Source organism: Euprymna scolopes, chromosome 28 (assembly GCF_053919585.1).
Source record: "Euprymna scolopes isolate OS-2025 chromosome 28, ASM5391958v1, whole genome shotgun sequence".
In the NCBI taxonomy this organism is placed as follows: Eukaryota; Metazoa; Mollusca; class Cephalopoda; order Sepiida; family Sepiolidae; genus Euprymna; species Euprymna scolopes.
This window is the reverse complement of record NC_136509.1, coordinates 65,644,691-65,659,870: the sequence shown is the minus strand read 5'-3', so window position 1 is coordinate 65,659,870 and position 15,180 is coordinate 65,644,691.

Sequence of the window (15,180 nt, the reverse complement as noted above, 5' to 3'; positions counted from 1 at the left end):
AGCTGTCACCTCGTTGATATACACCCAATACTGCCGGCATTTCTTCTGCTAGAATTCCACAACAAGGACACCTGGATGAATCCCCTAATCCGGAACTGTGGAGTATGGCATTTTGGGGTAATGCATTCTGGGCCAATCGCCAGGTCAAGGAAAACTTATTAGTTTTTGAGCAGATCTTCTCTTCTGACAATCCCAGCCAATCAATAAACAAGTTGTCGGCAGTCCCTCGTACTTACGTAATACTTAGCAATACACATGAAAAAATTGAAATGCCTTAAAATATCTCAATAATGCCATACATAGATAGAGGTTGATGATCTAAAAAAGAATCTTTTTTAAATTCTTAAAATCCGATTAAAATTAAGGAAGTTATGACTATTACATGTTTGGATATTTTTCCCTCTTTAAGATCATATGCATTTTGTCACATTTTTAAACTACTTTTTCAGTGAAAATTTTATATCTTTGTTACAACACAAGATTAAGCAATGAAAAGTGTATTTTGTGCAAGGAATAAGAATACGCCACTAAAAGTTCCCAGAAATAAATAGTTTCCAAATAATATGCAGTAAATGCATATAAATATGCTGTAATTTCTTAAAAATGCAAACTAAAAGAAAAGAAGTTAGAAGAACTTAAAGTTGAATTGTAATGCATTTTATGCACAAGAAACTGAAACCGTTTAAACATGAGTATACTGTAATATTTCTTTGATATTATTGTAGATTAACACTTTTCATTCACCCTGCCCCACCCCCACCATTTGACCACTTCTCTAAAATATGTGAGTCTACCTTTTTAGGCAATTACATGTGAACACCCAGAAAAACTAATAAAAAATAAACAAAAATTATTTTAGAATTTAATGTAAAATCATTCCCCATTTGGGGCCACTGTAGCGTTTTAGGGCAGTTAACCATTTTTTTCTGCAGCAGATAAATGTTGATTTTTCTTTTTTTTAGTTGATTATGTGTGGTTTTAAGAAATGCAATTATGGAAGGTTGTGGAGGTTTTTAGAAATGTAATTATGGGGGGTTAATGGTATGGCTAAGGGAAATTATATGTGAACATCGTGAAGACTTGACAGGAACAAAACAAAAACAAATTTAGAATTTAGAATGGGGGTTAGTTTCATATAAATTTAATGTAAAATAACCATTTAAGAGCCATTCTGACGTTTAAGAGATTAAACAATTTATTTTTATGGGAAATAAATCACATGCATTTTTCTTTAAGGAAGGATCTTTTCTGTTTGTTTTTTTAGATGCATTTGTGTGGCTAATAGCATGACCATCGTCATAGATGGCCTGTTAGCTGAAAAGTGACGTCATCGCCATAGGTACTAGCAAGCAAGGTAAGTGGAACACAGACTGTTGATAATGAGCAGATATTTTTTACAGAAAGCGTTAGAAAACTTCAAAATTGTATTAAAAAAGATAAACATGATACGTTGTACTGAAACTCATCCAATATTAATAATAAAAATATTAATAATAAAAAACGAATTGAAAGGGAGAAAAGTTGTTAAAATGTTTAAAAAGAAAAGGAATACGATTTGATTTGTATGAAACTGAAGTTTCAATAGAAATAAATAAAAATGAACAATAAATATTTTTTAAATAAAAAAAAACAATATTTTAAAAATCAAAACTGAAAAACAAACGAGAAATTAGTTTAACTGTAATACGAACAATAAATTAGTTTAACTGAAATACAAACAATAAATTGGTTTAACTGAAAAACGAACAATAAGTTAAAAAAAAATTAAATTCAAACAAATGTTACTATAAACAAAGTTACTAAGGCAGAAATATTTTAAACATTGAATATTAAAACTTTTCAAAAATCTGTTGTAGAATTTAATTTAAAGTTTGAATTTTTCTTTTTCTGATATTTTTTTTACTAATATTGTCATTCTCTTTGCGACAAAAATTGTTTATAAGGGAATTCGATGAACTCCATATCAGCATTTTTTCAATTTGCTGAATAGTGTGACCCTCATCACAAGAGTCAACATGAAATAATCGATTTTGATCAACCAAAATATTTAAAGTTATGTACATGGCTAATTTTCTCTGATGAATCGAACGTAAAAAAGAATCGCATTTTGTAAGTTTGTTTATAACTATATAATTATATAAGACAAAATTATTAGTTATATCATTTGGGTATATCTCCCGGATATTAAATTTTTGCAGCTATTGCATTTCAGTTTTTTGAAAACTGCATGACAGCAATAACCTGCTAAGTATAATATAACAGGAAGTATTTCCTTGCATTGATTAACATCATCTTCTGTTACATCTATATTAAATTCATAAACATGTAACTCTTGCTCCCTTGTCATTTCATCCCAGTTAGTTTCTTTTAAATTTTTCAATTCAGTAGTTCGATTATTAATTGGTAAGCTCAATTTTAAAACTGACAACATTCTGAGTTTTTTTCACATTCATACACCTGACGTATTGATATATTATACTGATCTCCACTAAGTTGTCGATACTGGCCAAATCTTGCCTCAAGGTTATCAGTCTGAAACTTTCCTGGTAATATATACACCATGTTCAGTACATTTATACAATATTTAGTCAATTCTAAAATTGCGTAAGTAGTATGGTGCAAAGCAGTACATGTTTCCTTTGTTAACTTACTAGTTCTTCCAGAAATGCTATTCCAAGTTTCTAACCAGTCATAGAACACATTTAGGAAACTATAATTATCACTATTTTATGTAAGTGGATTAGCATATTTATTACGAAGTTGACAACCTTTATATGGTGTTTTCGCATTCAGTATTGTCCACCAAATATAAATTATTTGAATGTATTCGGCGATTTCTGCATAATTTGGCAAGCATTCCTGTTTTCCTAAGGTTAGCAAACCTTGAATAGTATATTCGTTGAGAATTTGCAAAACCAAATTAACATTTTGCCTTGCAAAAGTAGTCGGAGAAAGAGCTTTTGAAGTCAACTTATAGCAATATTTCACAAGTGATTGAGATTCTAGGGCATAAAGTTTATGTAAACCAGAAAATGGATGTTATCTAATTCATGATTTCCACTCTAACAAAACTCTGGGAACATCATGCATTTACGTTCATCTTTTTGGCCAAGCCAATTGTTTCTAATGCATTTTAATATATGCACTGAGTCGAATAAGAAGAAAAGATGGCTAGACGTTCTAACTGTATGGGGATATACAATTGAAAGCTTTGATGGGCTACAAAAGAAAGACATAGCTTTTTTATTTATTGCATTATTATCTGTTATAATAGACAATACCTTAAACCCTATATCTTCTTAGCCAATTATTACACGTTTAATTATGTCAAATAAGTTCTCAGCTAGAAGACATTTAGTTGGCATAACATGCACAGCATCCTTATATTGTGAGAATACAGTGCTAAGCATAAAAGCAAATGCACTTGTGGCAGGTTCATTGCTGTTGTTAGCTAAGCCAACAATATTACCACCTTTATAATCAAGATAAGGTTTCAGATGTATTTCATCTACAAGTAAAGATACTGTGATGTCATTCTGCATTAGTAACTTGAACTTACTTTTAATATACATGAGAAAATTGTTATCGTGTTCTTCAATGACAGGATTCATAGAAGTTGATAAGGTTAAACTTCGAATGGTTGAATAGCATGATAAAATTACATTTTTAGTGTCTCTTAACAGTCTGTACCCTCTAGAGGAGCAGTTATATAATAAGGAAGAAAATACTATCATTTCACTCGAATAATTAACCTTATTCATTCTCATTATGTTAATTTGTTCATATATGAACTCAATGGCATTAAAATATTTAAATGATTCATCTTGCACTAATAGCAAAAGTGATAAGATTAATTTTAATAAAGAACTTATATTAGAAGTTTTAATTTCCTGTTCTTCGATGTCCATTTTTTTCATGTTTTCCATCAAAATGTGCAGAGTATTTTCCTCTGTTACATGTTTAGGAATTTTATACTCCCCTATAGCACTCATTTCCACATCACTACAGAATACTCTAACAGCCAAGTCCGGTTCAATCACCATAGACATTTTTATTTTGGGGATGGGCATCTCTTTATATGGCATATAATGATAGTATTTTCTCGCCTAATAGAAGTCCAGTAATTTTTATCTATAAACGTTAAATTTTTTTTCTAAATCATCAATATTATGGAACGTTTTACGTTTCCGTAACTCTAACTCGTCAGCAACACTTTCACATAATTCACGCTTAAGAGCAGAATTTTCTAAACGCATTTTCTTTGCGTTAGGGGACTCTCTAAAAGTGGTTGATGACGATAAATAGGAGGGGCAGTTTGGCAATATTCGAGGAATAGCACCATCCTTAAGATAGGGATTTTCTAATTTACCACTAATTGTCTTTTCATGTCCTTTTATCAAATTCTGATGCCTCTCGCTGTATGCCTTTAGGTCGAAAATGAAGTTCACATACCTAAAGAAATAATTTAAAAGAAAATCGTACCATGTTTGACTTAATACAAAATAAAGAAAATTACATGACAAAAAACGATAAAATAAAAAAAAAATAAGGTAAATGTGCAGAATTAGTCCACCCTCGAAAAATCCTTTTAAATTATCACTTTTATAGGTTTCCGGGGGGGGGGGGTGCTGAAAACGAAAATAACATTAAAAATTACGGCAAACTCGTAGTTTCCAAGATATAAAGAGATGTTAGTTATAAAAAAAAGGGGGGGATAATTTAACCTAAAACGGCCACCCACTTTATGACCAATTTCTTTTTTTTTTTTTTTTTTTTTTTTTTACATGTGCAACGAGCAATGTTTTTTTAAAATTACATTTTCGTCTCAAACAAGGCGAAGTGCCTCTTTGATGTAGGAATGAACACAACTAAACGTAAAATGAGTACTTACAGTTGACCCCCTCTCCCTGACAAAAATTCTGTTTACCTTTTTTGAAAGGGGGTGCTCATTTTACGTTAAACTGTGTTCATTGTATGTTGATTCCTAATCCCCAACATAAAGGTGGCCATACTCATTTTTCTTAGCTTTTATTTGTTAAAAAGAAAGCGTCCTAAAAAAAAAAACTATGACCATAAATTGGGTGCTCATTTTACGTTAAATTTTTATAGAAAAGTGATCCCCCATTTTATTAAACTAACATTTCTTCATATCTTGGAAACTACTCGTTTGCCGTAATTTTAAACGCTATTTACGTTTACAGCGCCGCTAGCAGTATCAAAATTTTGGGGAAATTTTTGACAACCAAAACACAAAACTGCGAATAACATATACAAAACTCGTAATTTCTCTGTTTAAAGTAGATTGTTTATTTTCTTTATGGAATATATTTCCAAAATAAACTATTAAAATTGTTTAAAAAATAATAGAAATATTGTTTTTTATTGCCGGCATTTTGTAAAAACTTTTTTTAAATAAAAAATAATATTTCTATTATTTTTTTTTAAACAATTTTAATAGTTTATTTTGGAAGTATATTCTCCAAAATTCTGACATCTACAGGAGCCACGACATTTACCACAAATAGTTATTAATAAACTTTTGGGATGACAAAAACGGTCATAAACTTAAAAAAAAAACACAGTAAAATAGTTGAACTAAAAAGATAAATGATTTTTCTTATTTAGAATTATTTAAACAAGGAATTCCGTTTTTACGATATCGCTTTTATTAATTTGTTAGATGAAAGTACATAATATTTTCTCCATACTCTCCATTTTAAATAAGTTTCTAAATAATAATTTATTATTTCAGCACATAACTTACATGTAAAATTCATTTTTTATGTACATACTTTCATTTTTATTATAAAATACGTTCTAAAACAAAATAAATAAATAAAAATATAAAAGGCACGCTTTTTTTTTTTTTTTTAAATATCTCAAACATTTTAACACTTACTCTGCTATATTTAGATGGAGTAAAATCCTTTCTTTTTATTGCATTAATCCACTGGTAAATTATTTCCTTTTTGGGGGGAAATGAAAACACTGTAACTTTTGGTCCATTTTCGTTCTTACCTCGGCATTTTGGAACTATACATCTTGACAGCATGTTTAAATTTATTTAAATCTCCAAAACTTTAAACCAACTTTCGGTTTAGTCATGAGACATGTGATCAAATTTCAACAGACCAATGTTCATGACGTCACCAGACTAAATTATAGTCGTCGCTAGGCCATCATATTACGGTAGCCACACTTATAGAGGGATTTTGTTGGGTGTGGAGCTTGCCTTTTGGACTTATTGTTATTAAGCTTAAAGAAGGTTTTTAGAAGGTTTGCCACACTTACCTCGGGTTAGAGATAGGACTAAGGGAGTGTTTTTAAAAAGTGTTTGATACTCTTGTTAATGGTCAGTGGTTTGAAATTATTGGCTTTCGAAAATGTTAGTGCTTAGATTTTGAAATTCAAATTACTTTTAAATTTGCAAACTTAGGTAAATTAGGGTGTGAAACTTTACAAGAATTAAGACAAAAAAATAATTTTATTTAAAACTATTGGATGAATTTGATTTTTATTTTCAACTATCCATACCTGAACATGCGTTGCTGTAGCTCAGTTTGTTTAAATTTGTTTTTTATAAGAAGGAATTAGTGTCAGCCGATACTGAGCAAACGGACCTCAGTACAAAATTGACCAAAAAACTACATAAATTAATAAGTTTTACTATTTTTGATTATTTACTTTTCTTTTCCTACTGTTTTGTTTTAAACATATTTGTTACATTAGGTCTGCCTCTACAAATTTCTTTAAATTGACTTTTCTGAGTACAGTGATTATGAAAATCGCAATTAGATTTTGTGGAGACAATCACTTTTCTATACATAAAGATGCAGTGTGAACAAATCTACTTCTCTGAGGGTGACGTTTTCTGTGTCCATATGGTCGTGTATTCATCATCTATCGAAATTTTGCCGTGTAGTAATAATTTTAAATAGTAAAAAAAAAATCACATAAAAATGGAAAGTACCGATGTATTTTATTTGTGTATTATGGTGTGTCTGGTGTGTTTTGTTGAACTAATCTAAGAAAAAGAGTGCAGCGATGTAGCCAGTGGGAAGAATGTATCATTGCAATGCCATATTTGAATGGTAGGTTAGCGTTGGTTTATTGATGTGAATACCGTTAATCCCGAATATAAGAATGGTCAGAACTCAGCCAATCACAATGAATGGAGTCAAGCAAGGGAGACTTTATTTTTTGTGAATAAAAAAATGGAAAGAGTATGTTATTAGCATTATAAGCGTATGCTGTATTTTCGTGGACATTGGCAATATTACATACCTAATGTGCTTCAACAAGTCATGTTTTTCATTTGTGGATCAATTTTTAAAAGAATTACATTGATGGAAAGAGAATAGAATAAGCATTCCAATGATGTTAATTTATTTTTCTTTTATGTGTACAATGTTTTTATGATCCAAGTTAAAAATGAAAAAACGGTAAAAAGTGACAACAAAAAGGGAAACTGTTTTTTTTTTAATGTTTACATTTCATGCGTTACATTTACATACATATGCGCGGAGTCAAATTTCATTGGATATGGCTGAAATTTTACAGGCTATATGAATATAGAAGTTCATCTCTACTGGACTTTGATTTATATTATTACGACTACAGGAAGCAAAGTTACGACACAGCAAAGCCGACAAAGAATATTTCAAAATTGATAAGATAAACCGGCATATATCACCCATTTTCATATAGATAATAATTTCAGAATTATTTTCATGTATAATATGTAAGTACTTGATAATTCTTAATTGTGCAGAAATTTCTTTAAAATGTTATCTTTTATAGAAATTCAAATCCACTTAACGGGGGGAAACGGCTCACTATGCGCTAATGCGCTGACCAACTCTCAGCTGACTAAAGTCAGCACATTAACAAGTTTCATGTGTATTCTCTTAAAAATTTAAAAAAAAAAAAAAGAAAAACTGTTTTTTCCGCTTTCAGAACGAAAGCGGAAAAATCTTTTTCATTTTTTATTTTGAGTTTGCCAATTTAAAAAATTTATTATCAAGTTTTTCAGATTTGATTTCTAAACAATACTATTTTGTTGTTTTTAACGCTTTTAGTACACATGTACTAAAAGCGCTAAAAATCAAGAAAATGTATTGAGTACATGCGTTTGTGTTATCATTGTATTTAAAATTTATAACTTGTATTTAAGGTAAAATTGGTTTTTTTTTCATGATAAAAAAAACAAAAAATAATATATAACAATAAAAGGTACTTGTGCACTTATGCTACAATGCTGAAATAATAACATTATTATTTAAAAACTAATTTTTAACATGGGAAAAGGAAGGGTATTTTATTCCAGTGTTTACCACTAATTTATACTGACGATTTCTGACAATGCTAGCACTGCGATATTCTTGTATGTCTTGTTTTATGAAATAAAATACGGAAGCCTGGACTGATGACAAATGAACTGGTTGATTGGAAAATATTCACTTCCGCAGTTGCGTTCGCCATTCTAAAACTTCACAGTTTAACTCGATTATTCTGTTAGTGTTTACCAAAAAGTAACCAAATTATCTATTAAAAGTAAGTTAAATTATTTTTATAATTTTCTGAAAATAAGTATTTTTCTGGGTATGAAACAATGTAATTTTTTATAGTATAAGTGGTGGCCATTGTTGTTTGGGTAAATGCGCACATATTTTTACTTAATCGTAATAGCCAGAAAAATACTTATTTGCAGAAAATTTAAATGCGATATTCGTTTTCAGCACACTCGAAAACTTATTGAAACAATATTTTTTAAGGTTGATTTTGTGTTGGTCTACCAAAAATAACCCACACCTACAAAAATAACAGACGCCTCCCCTAAAAAAGGTGGCCATAAAATGGGTGTTCCCCCATTTTTGAAACTATAATTTCTTCATATCTTGGAAACTACTCGTTTCCTGGAATTTTACGTGTTATTTTCGTTTTCAATACTCTCGAAAACCTATAATAGTGGTAATTTTCAAGGATTTTTTAGAGTGGAAAGATACTGCATCTTTACCAGAACACTTTATGGTTGTAAAAAAAAACATAGGCTCTGGATAATGGGTGATCCTTCTAATGTACGACTTTAAGGGCAAATGTTACATGACCCATTACACAATTCAGGCCATCAGCTTTCCAACGAGACTTCATTTGTTAAATTCTGATCATTACTCGCAGAGATTTCAAGCATAAAATTACCAAAAAGGTGGTGTATATATAGCTTTAGTTTTTCTGCTTTAGGATGAATTTTGCTTAAGGGTTTTTTTTTTTTTTTGTCTCTCCTATATATACTCGTAGCCATATTGAAATGCTTAAATCTTTGGGTCTATGGGACGAAACTATATGAAAATTTGCAGGCTTTTAAAAGTCTATAATACTATTGTATGGTTAAAATTTTATGACAATTGGTAAAAAGAACCTATATTTTAAAACTTTTGTGTGAAACAACCTTTGAGTTCAATTTTTCTTTGTTTCTGTCTGTATAACCGACTTACTTTAACTTAGGAGTTTCCGAACAGGGTGGGGGCTCAAATCCATCATTTTCAATCTGAAGCCAGAGCCACCTCACCTCATTGTAAAAAAAAAAGGTTGTTTGGATTGATATAGAAAATGTCGGAAATTTATCCTCTTTCAGATAAATTCTACACGAAAATAATTAGCCTGCAAAAAAATAATACAAATAAAAGCATGAAATAAAAAAGGGGGGGGGGGATAAAGAATAAAATATAAAGGTCTTGTTTCAAAACGAAGAAGAGATTTTATTTACAATGAATTTGGTTGCAAATTTTCCCCTGTGTGGGCATCAAATTCAAAAACAAAGAACGCCAAGGTAACAACATATAATGAAAAAAAAACACGTTGGTTCTTATATTGAAATGTCGTATCAATGAACGAATACAATATAATTCAAATAGTAGTTTCTAATCACACTCTCATATGCAAAGGAAGTTTCATACGAACTCAAAATATACGAAACTAAGAATCATGAAAGATACGAAGCACAGAAAATCAAATATAAGAACCAGAATAAAAATATAAATGTAAACAGGGGGATTCATAATTATTGGTACAAAATAATTCCAACAAAAGAAATAAAATCGAAACTACTAATACATTCTTGGTTCTTAATATTATTGAGATCTTTATTTGTTACATTTCTTTTTCGCGGGACAAGACAGTGAAATTTGCCAACATTATAATGTAATTTGTTTTTCTAAAAAATATTATCATAAAGACGTTAAAACTATATTTTATGGATTAAAAATAAATTACTAACATTTTATTTTTTTTCATCATATTTAAACTTATATTTTAATGAATCTTTATAGGAATTAATTCGATTATTTACTAGCATTTCAGCCCGGTGTTTGGAAGTGTATGTTGAGCAAAAAAAAAAAAGTGGTAGTAGGAAGGCAGGCTTGAACCCGTACCGTGAAGGAGAAAAAGAACGGGGGAAAAAACGTGACGTCTTTGCTGTATGACCACTGCCAAACCGGAAGTGAAGTAGGTTTAAATTAAGGCTAGACAATCGAAAAGAGGATGATTTTCGAAAATATCGGCGAAAAAAGCGACCCCTCACTGTTGAAAAGGTTTGAGGGAAATACACACACACACACACACACACACACACACATTATATATATATATATATATATATATATATATATATATATATATATATATATATATATATATACTAGCTGTACCCTGCCATACGTTGCTGTGGCTCAATTTGATGTAATGGAAAAAATCTAAAAAAAAAAAAGAAAAAAACAGAGAAAATGCGTGTTTCTTATATTCTTAGTACAGGGGAGGGGGTTCTTTTTTTTAATTTATTGCTTATGTGTTTTTTTGGTACCGTTTGATAGTTTTTCCAAGTTAAATTCAAATTTCACTATATCTTTTTTTTTAATAAATTGTTTATTGGAAGTACAGAATAGTTACAAAACACCCTCCCCTCTCTGTGATAAGAATTGCTGAAAAAATAAAAATAAAGGTATTATTTCAGCACGATACCAAAATGCATATGTACCATAAATTTTCTTGGAAAAAACTTTTTTGTACTTTCACCTAACAATTTACGGTTTTAATAAAAAAGCATTCATATTTTCTTATATAAACACAACTTCTGTTTACAAAAAAAAAAGTACTTGGGCACTTTTGCCATCGTGCTGAAATAATAACGTTATTATTTTGAAAGCCATTCCTAACATGAGGTTGGCACGGTGAAAGATATCGTGAAGCTTGAATTTAACCTGAAAACTATTTACAATTAGCGTGGTGACAAAATTACACAAGTACCCAAGGCACTACCATTTTTATGTGAACTTTACCAAAATGTACACATGATCTGGTGACGTCATCAATTGATGTGTTTGATGCGAGCCACGGCGAACGATTTTTTTTTTTAACTATTATGTACTACTGTAATTTAATTCAATAGGAATTTATTTTACATTCAAATAATTTACTTAAAGATTAAATCATCGAAATGTAAAAAAAGATTATTATCGTTAGAAATAATTAAGTGGGCGTAGAAAACATAGAACAAAAATAAAATGTTACATGACTTTTTTGACATCTACAGAAGAGCAGAAGTGACAATAATATAGTTTGTTAGTTCACTACACATGTTATTTGTTTAAGTTTTCGATACTTTGGAACGATTTAAATTATTTTTTATTTTATTTTATTTTTTACATAGGCATCACCACTTATTAAGGCCAAGAGGCCACTCGGGGATAAGGGTTAAAGAGTGTACAGTAGAAATTGAAAAATATAGTAACCGTTAGTAATGGAGATTCTGTAAATTTCTTATATGGAACGGCTCATCAAAAACTTGTTTATGTTAGACTTGAACACAACCATATTGTAGTTAGCCGGAAAGCAGGAAAACGGAAGACAATTCCACAGGCGTGCAGTTTTAAGAAAGAAGCTTTGCCCATGGAATCTACGTTTAGGTTTATGCACAGATAAAGAGTGGGGGGAATTATTGGTAGTGTTTTCTGCTAGACGGGTGTTTCTTGTGAAAGTTTAGCGAGGGGGGATCATAGAATGGAGCTCATCCGAGCACTTGCCATGAAAATAACGATAAAGCAGAGACAAACTCGCAATATCTCTTCTGTGAGAAAGAGGTTGCAGGGAAGAGTGTTGCGGGCCAGAATATAAATATTCTAACTTGCTACAAAAGAAAATAATGAAACGAATGGAATGAAGGAAACAAAAACTCAATTGCTGGATAAAATAAACGTGTCGTTTATTTTCTGTTGAAAAATGAATGTTTTAGGTGTAACACGTGTTCATGTCCGCACGTGGAAAAAGGAGTGAGCAATGTAGTGGAAATGGGAATGATAGTCCAGCGTGTAGACAAAGAAAAAGATAGAGGGTTGATATCAGTAAAGCTGTGCGCCATGTTAGCAGGTACAAGTTGTAGATAGAGAGAAAGAGAAAGTCAATCCAAGTTATGGAGATAGAAAGCATATAAAGTGTTTGTTAGTTCTTTACCCCACATGGTAGCATGAGGCACGCGTGCCGAAAGAGTACGCTATTGGTTCATAGACCGTCCAGCTCGGAAGCTGGTCTGAAAAGAAAGATGCTGCTTATTGCTCTTGCTTTTATAGTTGTTTCTGGTGGTCTTTTGCGCATGTGTGGATTTCCTTTGAAAGGGGAAGTGACGTTGCCCATGTGTGCGTATGTGTGCGCATATGTGAGTACATGTGTGTACGTTAGCGTATGTGTGTATACACGTGAATGTGAGTGTATATACGCGAACGTGAATATATGTACATGTGTGGACGTGCACACGTGTGTTTGTGTGCGCGTATGTATATGACAAGTAATATAGCTTGAGATGTGAACACGTGTTTTTGTGTGAGACTAGAAAAGGCTCACGCAAGAGAAAAGGACATCTCCTACAAGGCTACAAAGTCTATTTTGAACTCTATCAAGGCAGGATAAGTCCTTTCTAGTAGCTCCTGCCCAGATATGACAACAATACTCCATCCTTGGACCTACCTGGCTTTTATATAGATAGAGAATTGCATCAGCAGTGAGATATCTACTGGATTGATAGAAGGACCCCACCATTTTTCCAGCGGCCTTGGCAATGGATTTAATGTATGTGTTCCATTTAAGATTATGAGTAAAGGTCAAGCCAAGAAGCTTGCCAAAGCTTGAGGCCTCCCCAAGACGAGAGCAATTCATTTCAATTGATGCCAGATGGGGGATCAGAGTGTTGATGATGTAAAGATAAAAGCTTGGTTTTAGATGCATTAAAAGTAACAAGCCATCTCTTTCCCCATTGGACGACTTGCTCAAGATCAGAGGAAAGAGAATCAGAGAGAACTTGGTCATTTACGGTCTTAGATGTGCTACCATAGATAGTAGTGTCATCAACATAGATGTCAATGAATGATGTAAGGATGTGATTTGTAAGATCATTAATATAGATCAGGAAGAGATTTGGGCCCAGGATGGATCCCTGAGGGACTCCAGCATTAATACTAAGAGCTTTTGACTTCTGACCATCAACCACTACTCTTATGAACCTATCAAAGAGAAATGATTTAATGATTTAATAACTGAGAAGACATTTCCACCTATACCGTAGCTGGATATCTTGTGAAGTAAACCTTTATGCCATACTCTATCAAAGGCCTTTGATATGTCAAGAGCAATTGCCCTAGAAAGGTAGCCTCTGTCGAGAGATTCACTAATCCTATGAGATATAACTAAGCACATCTGCTGTAGATCTAGCAGAACGGAAAGCATATTGTGTGTCACTAAGAATGTTATTTTTGCTGAGATGGTTGATTACTTCTGTATTTAACACAGATTCCAGCAACTTACTCATGACGCACAGGAGACTTATTGGCCTGTACTGTGAGGGAGATGAGCGATCACCTGAATTCTTAAATACAGGGCATACTGATGAGATTTTCCAGGGTGAAGGGAAGCAACTCTCCTTTAGACAATGTTTAAACAGTTTTGTAAGGATGGGCGCTAGTTCTGGTTGAAGTTTTTTGTGTACTATAATCGGAATACCGTCAGGGCCATTTGCTTTACAGGAATCAAGGTTTTTAATTAGCTTGGCAACATCACGTACAGATATTTGTGCATCACATAGCATGTTTTCTGATACAGGAGGAAATATTGGAGGTTGGCAACCTTGGTCGCAAAGGTTTCGATACTTTGGAACGATTTAAATTATTTATACAAAAGAGCATTTCCCCCCCTCTGAATGCTACTGGGAATAATTTTCCCTTTTACCAGTTTGGTGCCTCCGACCACTTCATGAATACTAAAATTAAAAACAAACGTTAACGAAAAAAGTTGAGTTTTTAAAGTATCTAAAATTGGGAAAAAATGTTTAATAAACTTTAAAATTAAACGTAGAACACACGAAAAAATTTATAAAAATAATTTAACTTACTTTTAATAGATAATTTGGTTACTTTTTAGTAAACGCGAACAGAATAATCGAGTTAAGCTGTGAAGTTTTAGAATGGCGAACGCAACTGCGGAAGTGAATGTTTTCCAATCAACCAGTTCATTTGTCATCAGTCTCGGCTTCCATATTTTATTTCATAAAACAAGACATACAAAAATATTGCAGTGCTAGCAGTGTCAGAAATCGTCAGTAAAAATTCATGGTAAACACTGGAATATTTAGACTTACTGTCTTTCGATGCTTATAACTTCTTGAAAAATGGAATTCAAACCCTAATTTTTTTTAATTAAAGGAGCAAACACCAAAATTTAAAAAAATAACAGGTTTAATAGCAAATTATGCAATATTTGTGTTTTTAAATCGATTTTCTTTAAAAAAGTTTTAAAGAAAATCAACGAAATTTTACTTACTTTGATTATAAAAAATATGTATGAATTCCAAACAATCACTTACCTAAAAAAATACTATTCAATGAGTATTTCCATTGTTCATTGTTAAGAATTTATCCATATTTATACTGTCCTTTTTAAATAAAATATTTTTTTAAACAAGGATTTAAAAAAATGCGAACTCAGATTTTTTTTCACTGTTAAAATAAAGGGATACACATATCTGATGTTCTTCACGTTTATCTTCCGGTGACTTCTTTCTATTGTGTGCTGTAAACCAAAATTAGTACTTTTAGGCCTCCGTTGGTAAAAATTGAACACATTCACTTATAAGTTTTTGTC